Source organism: Ciconia boyciana, chromosome 1 (genome assembly GCF_034638445.1).
Source record: "Ciconia boyciana chromosome 1, ASM3463844v1, whole genome shotgun sequence".
In the NCBI taxonomy this organism is placed as follows: domain Eukaryota; kingdom Metazoa; phylum Chordata; class Aves; order Ciconiiformes; family Ciconiidae; genus Ciconia; species Ciconia boyciana.
Window position 1 is genome coordinate 13,621,116 of NC_132934.1, and position 14,104 is coordinate 13,635,219.

Consider the following 14,104-nt stretch of genomic DNA (forward strand, 5'->3'; position numbering starts at 1 on the left):
ATGAGGGTAAGAGAGTTCCTTGCTGTGTTTTGTCTTAGGAAGAGATTGTTGGTATTGCCCAAATAAATTGTTCTTCAAGGGCCTCTGCATGTTTCCACATGGTGAACAACTTAGGGACAAACTAAGAAGCACTTTCAAAACTCTCTCATGCAGGTGCATAAGAAACCTTGCTTAAGCATGACATTACTACCATGTGTGTATAACATATGTATATACATGTGCACACATCTGGCTTCATGAGTTGCCATTCTTTCTGATGTGGAGAGGACATAGGTTACTCCACAGATTATTCCTATCGTGTCTGCTAGTTATTATTTTCTGTAGGGGACTATACATCATGCTTTTGCACACATAATTTGCCCACAAACTCTTAGACCAGTACTAGAATCCAGAATGAATTCGTACCTATCAACCAGCTGAAGACCGAGTCCCATGTCTAGTCCCAGTCACATCTAGTCCTTCTTATCCCTCACTCTTTCAGGGACAGGAGTGTATTCTGTGGGTCTCAGAACCTGCAGCAACATGGTATTCAGAGCCTCTGAGAGTATCAAGATCAGCCTTTGCACCCTGCTGCTCTGATACATGAAGTAACTGTGTAACTGCAGCCTCATCACTGCCCTCTTCTTTGCCTTTTATCCCAGAATCGCAGGTACAAATTAAAAGCAGTGCCTTTATAGACAACTCCTGTTATGCCTTGTTGGATACATCCTTTCTTGTCCCATCACTGCTTGTCTGACACCTTTATCTTAGTGATGACTCAAGACCATCTTCTGGCACTAATAGCTGTAACTGCATATGCCCAGTGCATACAGATGGCCAGCAGTTAAAAGGACAGAGTTAAGAAATATTGCTAGGAACTGAATTGGTAAGAATCCAACCTCCTCTGTAATAATGCTTTAAGAGGGAAAAGTGGCAGTGGCCTTGTGAAAGTTCATAAAGCTTTTCCATTCTAGCCAAGAATGATGAGGAAGAAGGTTTCCTGCCTTTCCAGTGCAGTCGTGTGTTCCTTGCTCTTTCTCCCCACCCCACACTTTTTTTGCTACTTCTGTCTGTTCCTGTTCTGATTTCTCCAGGTTCAAATCAGAACCCCTTTGCTTTGACGCTCAGGTCAGCACTAGGCAAGGCACTGGGCATTAGTGTTGCTAAGGGCAGCCTGTCCTCTCCCAGTTGCATGCTTGTGCATTGACAGGGTCAGAGTGTGATTGAAGGGTGAGAGATGCACAAAAGCAGAGAAGGCTTGAAATTAAATAGTCTTTGAAGCTTTTTCTTAACTAGTCTCACTCTGGCACAGACCCCTGCCTTAGGGGGATGATCCAGTGGAATAGCAATGACCTAAAGCTATGGCTCTGCCCACTCAAGCATGCAAGGAGGAGAATTTATCTCAAAAATGACCATATGAGAATATCTGGGCTGCAAATAAATGTTTATAAAATATGTACGTTAACATTAAAAGAATGAGTACTTTTTCTTTTTCTGAATAAAACTGGTTTGTTTCTAAAATAGTGAATGCTACACAGAAACAAAAAATGGAAAAATGCTGGTGGGTGAGACCTTTATCTCTTCTCTCATTTATTACTAGTGCCAATGGAGTAGCTGTCCTAATTAAAAAGAACTTGCCCTTTCAAACAGAGGAGCTGGATTCTGATCCAAATGGCCTTGTAGAAAAGAAATTGCTGAATGAAGTCATTACCCTAATTAACATTTATGCTCCTAATGTTAACAATGTACTTTTAAAATGAACCAGTAGTATAGATATTCCTCCTTAAATCATCTAATGGTCTGGTGTGGGTACTGATATTAATTGCCCTTTGGTTATCAATTTAGACAGATCTGCTAGGGGTGATAGCATTGTAAATCAGATATCTCAAGAAAGTCATTAATGAGCTAATGAACGATAGATGTTTGCAGTGATGAACAGCACAGCTGATAATGCTTATTTAGCCAAGTGGTGTACTTAAGTGTTCTGTCTTGTGTATGGAAAGAACTGATCATTCACCAGTATCTAGGTAATAATGTATTAGCTATTACTCAGTCTGCTCCATGGTTTTATCTTCCACTTCCCAGGATTAGCCCAGTCCCCTGTGCTCTACATTCCTAAGCTGTTTCTGTGATTTGTAACTCACAGAACTGTAGTTTGGAGCCCTGCATCTCTGTTTGACTTTGTTTATATATTTCTTGTCTCCCTTAGCATAAATCATAACGACAGCTTAATTGGTTTATGTTTCTGAAGCAGTTTGAAATGTGAAGTGTTGCATAAGTGTTCAAGGTTGTTATTACTTTGTGACTCTTCCCAACCATTTTCTTTCCAGAATGAAAATTGAAGAGAAATTATTTGCCATTTACAAGAGTAAATATGGTGAATCCTGTCATAAGTAATCACTCAAGGATCACCAAAAAAACCCCTTTGTTTCACAGAATTGCACTTTTTAAATGCTTGAACTTTGCATCTCCTTCATAACACAGTAAATCCATTAACTTCACTGGAAATATTTGATTTATGCTCATGTGAACGGAGAATCAGATCTTTGATATCTGTGGCTGTGAGAAGGTAGTTTTGTGATGGAACAAAGGTCCTGGAAAATACAGGTCTTCTGTAAAGGTTTTGCTATAATTAAAACATTGGGCCATTTGATAGACTTAGAATTTGAGATTATGACTTCTTTATTTCACAGGAGGAACATGTATAATTGTACCAGTCTTTAAAGCACAGTATTATTACAGATTGGAAGATTCCTTAGTTCACAGATGCATATTTTACCTAAAGAATTTACGTATACCAAACTGATTTTTTTTTTTTTTTTCATAGAGCAGTGTTGACTGGAGACTAACCCTCTAGCTTTTCCTTAGGACCCAGTCAATGCTTAGCATTACCAGAGAATTTTTATCAGATGCAGTGTTCAAAAAATAAAGTCACATGGAGACAGATGTTTGTGCATTTAATTCCCTTTGTTGCTTCCACTGGCTCACAGGGCAAAGTCAAGAGGTATCCATGACGAAGTAGAAAAGTCTTTTACCCCAGAACAGGATTTTAGGATCAGAAATTAAGCAGGCAGGCAAAACAAGGACAGCCAACAAAAAGTAGCCTGGGGCAACACAGTGTGTCAATGAGAAAGAGAGATAAGAAACACTTGGACAGTTGTGCATGTTGGCTTCAGTCTGTAATGACTGTGCAGACCACACATCAAAAACATTTGGCTGTCCTTGACAGGAACAAAAAAAGCCCAGATTTTTCAGCTTTGCTGGTTGTTTTTTTCAGTTGAAATTTTTTAAGCAGTCAACCTGGTGAATAACAATTCATTTACCCTACCTCTGCTTTTAATTATTTGTCTAACTGCCTTCAGGCAATTATTAGGTGTCATCTTAGAGAGACAAAGTGAAAACTCTCTTTGTCTTTTAACAACCACTCTTTCTGCTGTTGATCAGCTAGATCTACAACTCTCACTGGTGTAAATTCCATTTGTGCTGTATCTTTCTAGTGTAAATTAAGGGCAAAATTTGGACCATCAGCTCCAATAACGTGTAATTCAGTCAGCACTGACAGCTGCTGCATTTCTCCAGTTCCATGCACGTAGAGACATCCATGGCCTTGGGACCAAAGTGTCTATTTGTGCCTAAATTCTGTCATAGTCGAGAAATGAGTGGGAAGCACCTATATCCCACACACTTCCACAGCAGTCTTATCCATGCTTGGAGAATGTGTAACATGAGTTGGATGCATGGCAAAATGCCCAGGCTCTCATGGTGGTGATGACACTTTCTTGATAGCCTCGTGGCCACTTTCTTGGTAGCCTCGTGGCTGAAGAAAAGAGGCAGTGGAAGGTCAGGGTTTATTTAATGTCTTACCTTGCACTCCTAGAGAGTGCCCTAGCTACTGGATGAAGGTGACCCTCCATTCCTTCTTTTGGAAGAATGACACTATGAAGCTTATAATTTGTGGGGCCTGAAGAAGAGCAAGCCAGAAGTGGCCTGATGATATAGTTTAGGAGTGAGAAGGCTCATCAAGTGTGGCCAAGTTAATTCGTTAGAGACTCCAGGACTATCGTTTTCCCTACTCTGTTATTCTACTAGCATGTGATGAACTCACCCCAGGAAATATCAATTACATCATTCCCCAATATCTATTAGTTTGTTTCTAATCTGAATTTTTCTGAAGGGCTCAAAAATAATTAGTTTTTAAGCATCTTTTTCCCCCTCTCCTCTCTGAAAGTTATGTTACAACACAGGTACGTTGTGGTTTTTTAGGACAGGTTTTTAGAACTGGGGATTGCATCTTCGTGCATCTTTATGTAGTAACTGAGCTCTGGAGGAGCTAAAATTCCTTGTTATAGCACAAGAACTCATTGGTAGTAACGTTATGGATTAAAACTCCCCTGAGAAAAGTAAAGCTCTATAACTCTATCATACTGGGACCAAGGGGGTAGACACCAAATTGAGTAAAAAAATACCACATTAGAAAGAGATATCATACTGGCTTTAAGGGAAAATGGGAACACAGACTATCCATTAAATGTTTAGTTATTGCTTAGTATTTAGGATTCATAATACCAAATTACCTTAAAAAAACCTAATGATTTACATTAGTGTGGCAAAATAATAATCTTCTGTTGATGAAAACAGAATTTAAACAGTTTTTTCTCTGGCATTTTTTTTTAATTTTGTTTATTTTCTTTACCTGGAATTACTGGAAGCCTCTGAGAAGTATTTTTATTTATTCTGACAACTCCTTAAGGGAAGAACCAATAAGGAACATCTGATTTATTCATGTTGTGCAAGATGACTATCCAGGACAATCTGCAGATGCCTTTTTAGGCACATAAGGCAAGGATTCCCTATGTACCTCTCCAACTGGCAAGATAACTTTCTCTGGTAGCAGCTTGAATAAATGAATACAAAAACTGATTGACTACAGGGATCTCTTTTTTTCTCAAAAAACAAGTTTGAAGAAAATGTCAGATGAAATTAACAGTCTAGAGTGCCTTCCTGAGGTTGTCAAGGAAGTTGGAGATGACAGGTTTCCAACTATAACCCAGAGAAAATGCCACTGTGAAATTGTATAAGAAGTCTATAAATGCGGCTTTTAAAATAAGCCTAAATTCCTATGAAAAAAAGGAAACACAGTACTGATCAAACCAGGAGTGGGGGCATTAATCCAGCATCTCGTTTCAGGCAAAAGACAGATCAGGCAATTCTCAGGCTTATAAGACCTCTACAATATACATTTTTGAGTAAACTTCACCTGGTCCCTGTTCCCCTACACATAGCATTTTCAGATAGATCTGTAACAACTATAGATTGATTTAACATGCAGATAATCTCTCAAAAATTTTTGGTATAGTAACTGTATGTTGTTGAAACTCATTCCCATTTTTGACTCAAAACTTGATCTGAAAAGCTTCAGAAATTCTACAGTTTAATTCATTTTGAATGCAGGTGCTTCTTCTTACTGACCTTCAATTTCTCATCTTTAATTTTATGTAAACTTTTTATTTATTTACTTTTATAATTTCCCTTCCTTTTTACCATCTTATTACATAAGTACATTTGATTTGTACAACTGAAATACATTTGATTTTTATTTTAGGAAGTTTATAATTTTCTTTGTTTTTCTCAGAACATCTTTTATTTCTGTAATTTTTTTCCTTAAAAAAGTCTAGGCCAACACCGTATACAATAAAGTTCTTAAACACATTATTGAACGTTTGCACGACACATCATTCTATTCCTTCCTAAGCTGCCTTCCAGTTTATGGTTCTACCTTTGCTTATTATTTAGCAGAAGAAAGCTGCTACTGTACAGTGAGCTGTCTGCAGTAACGCCAGTATCTCTCTACAAAGGATAGTCATTTTACAGCCCAATGGTTCCCTGATTTGCATTTATCCATAATAAATTTCATCTAACTTGATGCCTTCCCATACGCTTTTATTTTTATTTTTTTTAGTCTTTCTGAAGCTTCAGAAACATCCACTTCTGTGGCCCAGTCTAAACTAGATGAGATTTTGTCTGGAACTGCTCTTAGTTTTTTCTCATGTATCCTTTCCAGATCATTTGTAAGGGTGCAAAACCATGTAGACACTAATGTCAAAAGGGAGGGACTCTGCTGCAAGCTGTTCTCTAATATAGCAAAGGACTTTTACTTCTACAAGAACCTTAGCAATAATGTATAAATTATACAAAATCAGAGTTCAAGGAAAGTAGGCAATCTCATAGTTTGTTAAGCCTAAATCTTTAAATGATGGCAGAAGGCAATAACATGATTCAGTGAGTTGGGACGTTGGTTATTAAAGGTCTGAATCATGTCATCTATCATTAGCCATCTAAAAGGTGTCTGGACCTTGTTGTAAGGTCAGCAACCAAAAACATGTACACTTCCAGAGGTCAATTCATCCCACCTAAGATCACTACCCAGGGCAGGTGGGTAGAGGGAGACGGTTACTTTAAACTAGACACCTAACTTATAAGCAGTAAAAGTGAAATGATTTTAAAACTTACTCTCTCTTATCATTTAGGGATCAGACACAATGATAAGTGACTACTCAAGGGCTGAATCCAGACAACAACAGCCAGCTCACAACAAAAAAGATATATGTGCCTTGGAAAGAAGTATCTCGGTATCTCTGCTTAGCTGCAGCAAAGAATATAATGTTTAGGAATTGAACCATGTCTCCTTTATGGGAATGTAGAGGTTTCAGATTGTAGTATTGCTTTTTAGAAGATGAGGTCAGGTGACAGAATTGCTTTAAAATGTGCAGAATACTATAAAACAGTTACTAATGTATTTATCAAGCTGTATTGTTGCACAGTCTTGCTCCAATATCCTGCATTCATACCTCTGTGATTCTTGCTTGTGAAGTCCAAATGCCCTTTTGTATTAATTATTAATTCCTATCCCTTTGTCCATGATTTTCGTTAAATAAGGAAGAGTAGCCTTTTAAAGAGCTCTATCTAGATTTTTCATTCTGGTATGCGGTGCTCAGTATAAGACCAAAACATGGAAGGTAAAGGTCACTTCATATTTGCTGGTGGCTGGGAGGTCTGTGATGATGTGCAGTGCATGCAGCACACTGCTGCATCTGATAAGCAGTCATCTCTCTTCTAGGCCATTATCTAAAATTGATTTGTTCTGCTTCTCAGAGAGAAATACAAACTTGAAGAATATTTGGGAGAAATAAGGTCAGGACCTTAATCTTTGAGGAATCTTAAAGCAAGACAGTTCCCTCTCCGTAGCCACCTCCACCTGGACTTAACACAGGACGGTTTATAGTTACTTTATCTGAAATGTATTTACACCTTCAACCCATGGGGTTCCCAGGTCTGACAGGAGAACTGTTATTTCCCAACTGTGAGAGATTTAGTGCTCAAGAGGGTTGTGTCTGTTCACATGGTTTGGTCTTGATAGGAATTAAAGGGATGATGAAAACATTTCAGGCACTATCTGATTCTGTAAAGGTGAAATTGTTCTTTCTACTTGCTTCTTGTACTCTTACACAGAATTTTTAGGGATTAGTCTTGCATATGTGCCTAAATTTGTAGATGGACCACTGCAAATAGCTAAAAGATTAATTAACAAAATCTAAGGAATGCAGAATATTTATAGGATAAGACCACTCTAGTACTTAAAAAAAGAAAGAAAAAAGAAAAAGAATAGTTAAAAGAAAAAGCAGCTATGTAAAATGGAACTATGGAAACAGAGATGAAAAAAACTTAGGAATATGAACTCTCTGAAATACCCTAAAGCATGAAGTGACATCTCTGAGGAAAATATTTTTTTTAAAGAGAATTAAATTTGTATGCCTTAATTTTGGGGTCTTCAACATTTCTGAAAATCAGAATTGTTTTAGATCATCCCCTATGCAGATCTGATACACTCTATCAGTACCTTAAGGTCACAAAAATTGATTTGCTACCGATATTTATCTTGAAAAATACCAATTAAGAAGTCGAAACGTATTCATATATCCTTACTTTTACAGTCTTTCCTAGTCTGTCTGGAAAAGAGAGATTCTTATTGGGGGCAGTTGGGGTCTGATAGTAAGAGAAGAGCAGGTCTGTCATGTTAGAAGATTTGACAGCCTGTCTGTCTCCATTCCTGTATTTGTGAATTTAGAAATTTCCTCTGCTATTGCCATTCACTGGGGGCCAGAACACTCTTGGGCAAAAATCCACAGCTATAATTAGTGATTTAATTTTAATGTAGATGAATAGACAATCCTGAAGCCAGTTATTAAAATGTCATTAGTTGACACAGAAGTTAGCATATCTGCCTAAAGTCTGTTAGCAGAAGCTGCAGAGACCAACCCAAATGAGAATTCTGCCTGGGGAAGAGTTGCAGCAACACAAGGCATCAAAAATCTCCCTGCCTCTGGGAAACAGCTGGACAGCCCCTGCCAGAAAATTCTCAAGTGTTTGTTGGGAATGCACAGGCAATAACTCTGACCCCTCTGTTCTAGCAGAACCCTGAGATCTCCAGAAAATATTCCTTTTGAGTAGCTTTAGCCATAGCTAAAGCCCAATACAGTTAGAAAATAGCAAGGGTGCAGACTTTATAACAAGTAGCCCTGGGGATCTCTGTATCCGACAAGTATGGAATTAGTTCTGTATAATGTGTAACATTCTGACAGCACTCCCAAAATAAATAAATTTTAATTTGTATTTTTAATTCGGATGTTAATGTAACAGTGAGACTCAGAGAACTAAGTAATCTGGGTTCAAAGGCTTAGTTAGAAAAAGAAAGGCAAAGACTTCTCTGGGATCTTCAGTCTGGCTGAACGTAAAGAAACTAAAAATAGCCCTAAAGATCTTAGTAAAATTATAACTTTGCTTGTAAATATTTCAGAGAACACAATAGAAATTAAGAGATGTTGTTGAAGAACATAATCACAAATCTATATTTAATAACTTTTTTCCCTAAATCCTAGGATGTGAACTATGACCTTTCCTGACCTCTTTACCATCTTAATGACACAAGATCATGAGTAAAAATAATACCAACATAAATCTAAAATCTAAAGTCTTTAGAAGGCTTCATTTTTTAATTCTACTTACTTTGGCACCACACTAAGAGTTCTGCAAGTTTGATCCATCAAGCAGAATTGCAAAACCATCATGAAAATGTATGAACCCAAGAACAAAATCTACTCACCCAACCTTACAGCAATGATTAAAAAAACCCTAATTATAGTATAGTCACCCGTCAAAATAAATTACTCACTCAGGGTGAGTGGGTGAAAAGAAGTTTGCTAGGCTTCCTTAAGGAGGTGGTAATTGTCTTCAATTTTGTTAAAATACATCACTAATTATATTTTAACAACGTCTATGTACTGTTTTCCTCTTTGGGAATTTTATAAGATGGTTGTAAGAATTTTGAGAGAGAGCTTTTTCAGTTTTAAAATATTCTATACTTGTGTATTTGTACTGCAGAACATGTTTTATGACATACAAAAATTACATGTACAGGCGACCAGAAATGTTAGAATAAAATAATTTCATAAGAAGACGCCAATTGATTGGACGTACTTCCACGGCAAAGTGATGTGCGGATCTGACAGCACAGTGAAGTGAGAGCATGGTGACACCACATGGTTGGCTCCTGGAGGTCTACACAGAGTTTAGGAGGTCCATGGAGCCTGCATTTAAGAATCCTTCATGTCTTCAACATCTATTTCACACAATACCAAATCCTTCAAAGAAGATGTCTGCAACCCATTTAACTGGACTATGTTGGCCATGAAAATTTAATGCAAAGTTTGAGAGACTACCAACCACATATGAACTTACCTTGCTGGTTATACTGCCACTGTGTTGGTCCTGCCCTAAGCAATACCAAAACCACAGGCTTTCTTTCCTGCTGTCTTATGAAGGTTGCCAGAAACCTATACTTAATTTTGCATCCAAAGCATGCCCCATGCGTGGACTCCAGACTGCAGCAGACTTGAGTCTGACATCCCAGGCCTTGCAGGCTGTGGGCCACTACAGCTGGAGATACTGTTTTTAGATCTCCTTTCATTGTTGCTTCCAAAATCTGGTATTTTGTTAGTTTTTTTACTATCATTTAGATGATGTTAAGACACCTTTGTTATAAAATAGAATCCCAGCTCTCTCAGCCTTTCTTCACAGGAGAAGTGTTCCATCCCTCTGATCATTTTTGTGGCCCTCCTCTGGACCCACTCCAACAGGTCCATGTCTTTCCTTGTGCTGAGAGCTCCAGAGCTGGATGCAGTACTCCAGGTGGGGTCTCACCAGAGCAGAGTAGAGGGGCAGAATCACCTCCCTCAACCTGCTGGCCACGCATCTTTTGATGCAGCCCAGGATATGGTTGGCTTTCTGGGCTGCAAGTGCACGTTGCTTGGTCATGTTGAGCTTCTCATCAACCAACACCCCCAAGTCTTTCTCAGCAGGGCTGCTCTCAATCCCTTCATCCCCCAGCCTGTACTGATACCAGGAGTTGCCCCAACCCAGCTGCAGGACTTTGCACTTGGCCTTGGTGAACCTCATGAGGTTCACATGGGTCCCCTTCTCCAGCTTGTCCAGGTCCCTCTGGATGGCATCCCGTCCCTCAGGTGCACCACTCAGCTTGGTGTCGTCTGCAAACTTGCTGAGGGTGCGCTCGATCCCACTGTCGATGTCATTGATGAAGATATTAAACAGTACTTGTCCCAGTATGGACCCCTGAGGGACACCATTTGTCACCAATCTCCATCTGGACATTGATTATAAATAGACAGAGATTATAAACAGATGCTTCTTGATATATGCAATAGGCCTCTAGTCATAAACAAATTCAGCTATCATCTTTGAATCAAGTAATAAAATCTTTGAATCAAATAATAAAATATTTGCATTTATTCACATTATTATTTTAATTAAAAATTAAGCTAATTTCTGCCTACCTAAAACTCTGTATACCATTGCAATCCATTATTTTCCCACATGTGTTTGTTTGTGAGCTGTTAAAATATCAGATGTAACTCTTATATCCAGATAACAATTAGACTTCAGGTACTTTCCCCTTAATTTATTATCACTAGTGAGTGACCACAAAAGCAATATGTAGAGATTTAACATTCATCATAACATTTGCAGTTATTGTTCTAATAACTGAAAAATAAGGTTTGTCTTTCATTTCCTAGAGTTGTGGCTGACTCACACAATTTTGACTGATACTTCAGCGATTCAAAGTTGTATAAACAGTACAGACAGATCAATCTAAATGAGGGTGCTGAATAAGCAGAAGCAGGGGTGTATTTGTAGCTGGGTATTGTTTCATCCCACTCTAAAAATAAGTGTGAAAAGGAATGTGTATCTCATTCTGGGCTCAGAATCTGAGTCACACCACAGTTGGAAGTATTCATATTAAAAGTTTTTGGCTCTGGCACATCTCTCATTTTCTGTCTGATTTTTCATTCTTACTATAATTTCCTAATTCCTCAGTACCACTTTTAACTTTTCTTAATACTTAAATTTTTAAACTAGACTTTTTAATTTCTTAGATGAGATCAGTAGAGCTTCAGGAGCCAAGGACTCTCCCAGCAATAACCTCCTTCCTCCACAGGAAGGATGCCAGGAGGTAAGGGAGTACATCCTCCTCCACAGCCAGGGATGCAGACCTGGCAAAAAAACCTTTCCTCTCCCTTCCCTGTGAGGAAGGCTGGAAAGTGGAGATGTTCTCTCTATGCTGCATTTTGGCCTTTTTCCTCCCAGAAGGGGAGAGGGGCTGGGGGTGCTGGCGGTGAAGGTGCTCAGTGAGGCCAGCCCCTGCAGTGTAGCGCAAAGTGGAGCACAATGTTGTGGGAGATACATTTATAACTGCTTCCAGTAACTGGGATCACTGGGTGTCGAGCACATCGGTATAGTGACCATCACTAAATCTGAGCCTTGTTATGTCCTGGATTTGGCTGGGATAGAGTTAATTTTCTTCCTAGTAACTGGTATAGTGCCGTGTTTTGGATTTAGGATGAGAATAATGTTGATAACACCCTGATGTTTTAGTTGTTGCTAAGTAATGTTTACACTGGTCAAGGCCTTTTCAGCTTCCCATGCTCTGCCAGGTGCACAAGAAGCTGGGAGGGGGCACAGCCAAACTGGCCAAAGGGCTATTCCATACCATATGGCGTCATGCTCAGTATAGAAACTGGGGGGAGCTGGCCGGGGGGCAGCAATTGCTGCTCGGGAACTGGCTGGGCATCGGTCAGCGGGTGGTGAGCAGTTGCATCACTTGTTTTTTTCTTGGGTTTTGTTCCTCTCTCTCTCTCATGTTTTTCCTTTTCAACACATTTTTTTTTTTTCTCAATTATTAAACTGTTCTTATCTCAACCCACAAGTCTGCTTACTTTTGCTCTTCCGACTCTCTCCCTCATCCCACTGTGGGGGGAGGGTGAGCAAGCAGCTGTGTGGGGCTTAGTTGCCAACTGAAGCTAAACCTCGACAGTCCCTGACAGCTCGCCAGGCAGCTATGCCAAAAGCCCACCGGTACCCTTTTGGGTCCTTAAAATACCTTCTCCTGAGGTAGTCTATGCCAAGGATGCACAGAGCCTCTGGGCCAGTCACAGTGGGGTGCTTTTGCCACTGATTCCTGGTTAAGCTCACTTCGGCTTCCAATATAGTTAACTGCTGGGATCCTCCTGTCACTCCAGAAATACAGATGGGTTATGCCCCTTTACAGCTTGATGGCATCAGGGTACCCTGTGCACCAGCGTCTACTAGAGCCTTATACTCCTGTGGGTCTGATGTGCCAGGCCATTGAATCCACACAGTTCAGTAAACCCGGTTGTCCCTTTCCTCCACCTGGCTGCAGGCAGGGCCTCTCTAGTCCTGGTCATAGTATTTGTTACCCACTTCTTGTACATATGAGTTAGGAGTTTCTTCATTAAAATCGGGAGCAAGATCAGCCCTTCTACTCTGGGGAACTGTCCACTGGAAAATGGAGCAGTAGGTGGGGAGTAGGATCTATCCTCTGAGTTGCTGGACCAGTTTCTCCACAGCCAAGACAAGGGAGGAAAAGATACTTTCTTCGTATTCCCAGAGTTGGCTAGCCGCTTCATCCACTGTTTGACCCTCTCCATCTTTCCAGGTCAGTATTGCCAATGAGTTGGCATATGACACTGGTGCACTCCGTACCAACTTCCGCCACGTGGGTCACGTGCACTTGACTTCATCTGGATCTTTGGGTAACTGCTCGTTGTCCAGGTCACCATAAATCACCTTCCACGTCAGCTAATTCCTTCAGGTACTGGATACCTCTCTCCATGGTGGTCCATTTGCCTGGGCAATATGTAACATCTTCCTTGAAGGGATATCTTTCCTTCATAGCTGACAGGAGGTGCCTCCAGAGGCTGAGGACTTGTGCCCCTTTTCCAATCGCTTTGTCAATGTCCCCTTCCCTAGAAAGGGATCCCAGCTGCTTGGCTTCCTTACCTTCTAATTCCAGGCTACTGGCCCCGTTATCCCAGCATCGGAGCAGCCAGGTGACAATGTGCTTGCCTGGACGATGGCTGAAATCCTTTTGCATATCTCGCAGCTCACTCAAGGATAGGGATCAGGTGGTTTCCATCTCGTTTACGAGTTCTTCCTCTTCCTCCTCCTCTCCTTGTGATGGCTCTGCTTTTTCATCCTCCCTTTCTAAATGAGCTGACTTTCACCTCCAAGATTTCTTCTTGTGTATAGGGACAACTGATACTGGCACAGGTTGGTTCCCTGGTTCAGCTGCAGTGCCTGTCGCGGGGGTTGCAGTAACCGCAGTATCTGTCCCCGGAGCTGGAGTAGCTGCAGTGCCTGTCGCCAGTGTTGGAGTAGCTGCAGTGCCTGTCACTTTGTCGTCCGATCCAGAGACCTTCTCTTCCCCTTGAGGGTACTGAGTAGTGTCGAACAGGACTTGATAGGCATGGGTCAGGCCCCAGCATGCTGCAGTGATTTGTGTCTCTGGAATTGCCAGGGTGACAGCATACTTCTTCCAAATATTTTACTAGTTCTTCAGGATTCTGCACTTGTTCAGGGGTGAAGTTCCAAAACACTGGTGGTGCCCACTGTCCTAGGTACTTGCCCATACTATCACACACACCCTGCCACTCATAACTATCCAGCCTTGGGGCAGATCTCTGGATGAAATTGT

At 40.4% G+C, this 14,104-nt stretch overlaps 1 protein-coding gene across 11 annotated transcripts in view; it reads left to right on the top strand.

Annotated features, from left to right (window-relative positions):
- MAGI2 (membrane associated guanylate kinase, WW and PDZ domain containing 2) overlaps window positions 1-14,104 on the top strand; it is a 773,865-nt gene that overhangs the window by 494,316 nt on the left and 265,445 nt on the right. The gene's annotated exons all lie outside the window — the stretch shown is intronic.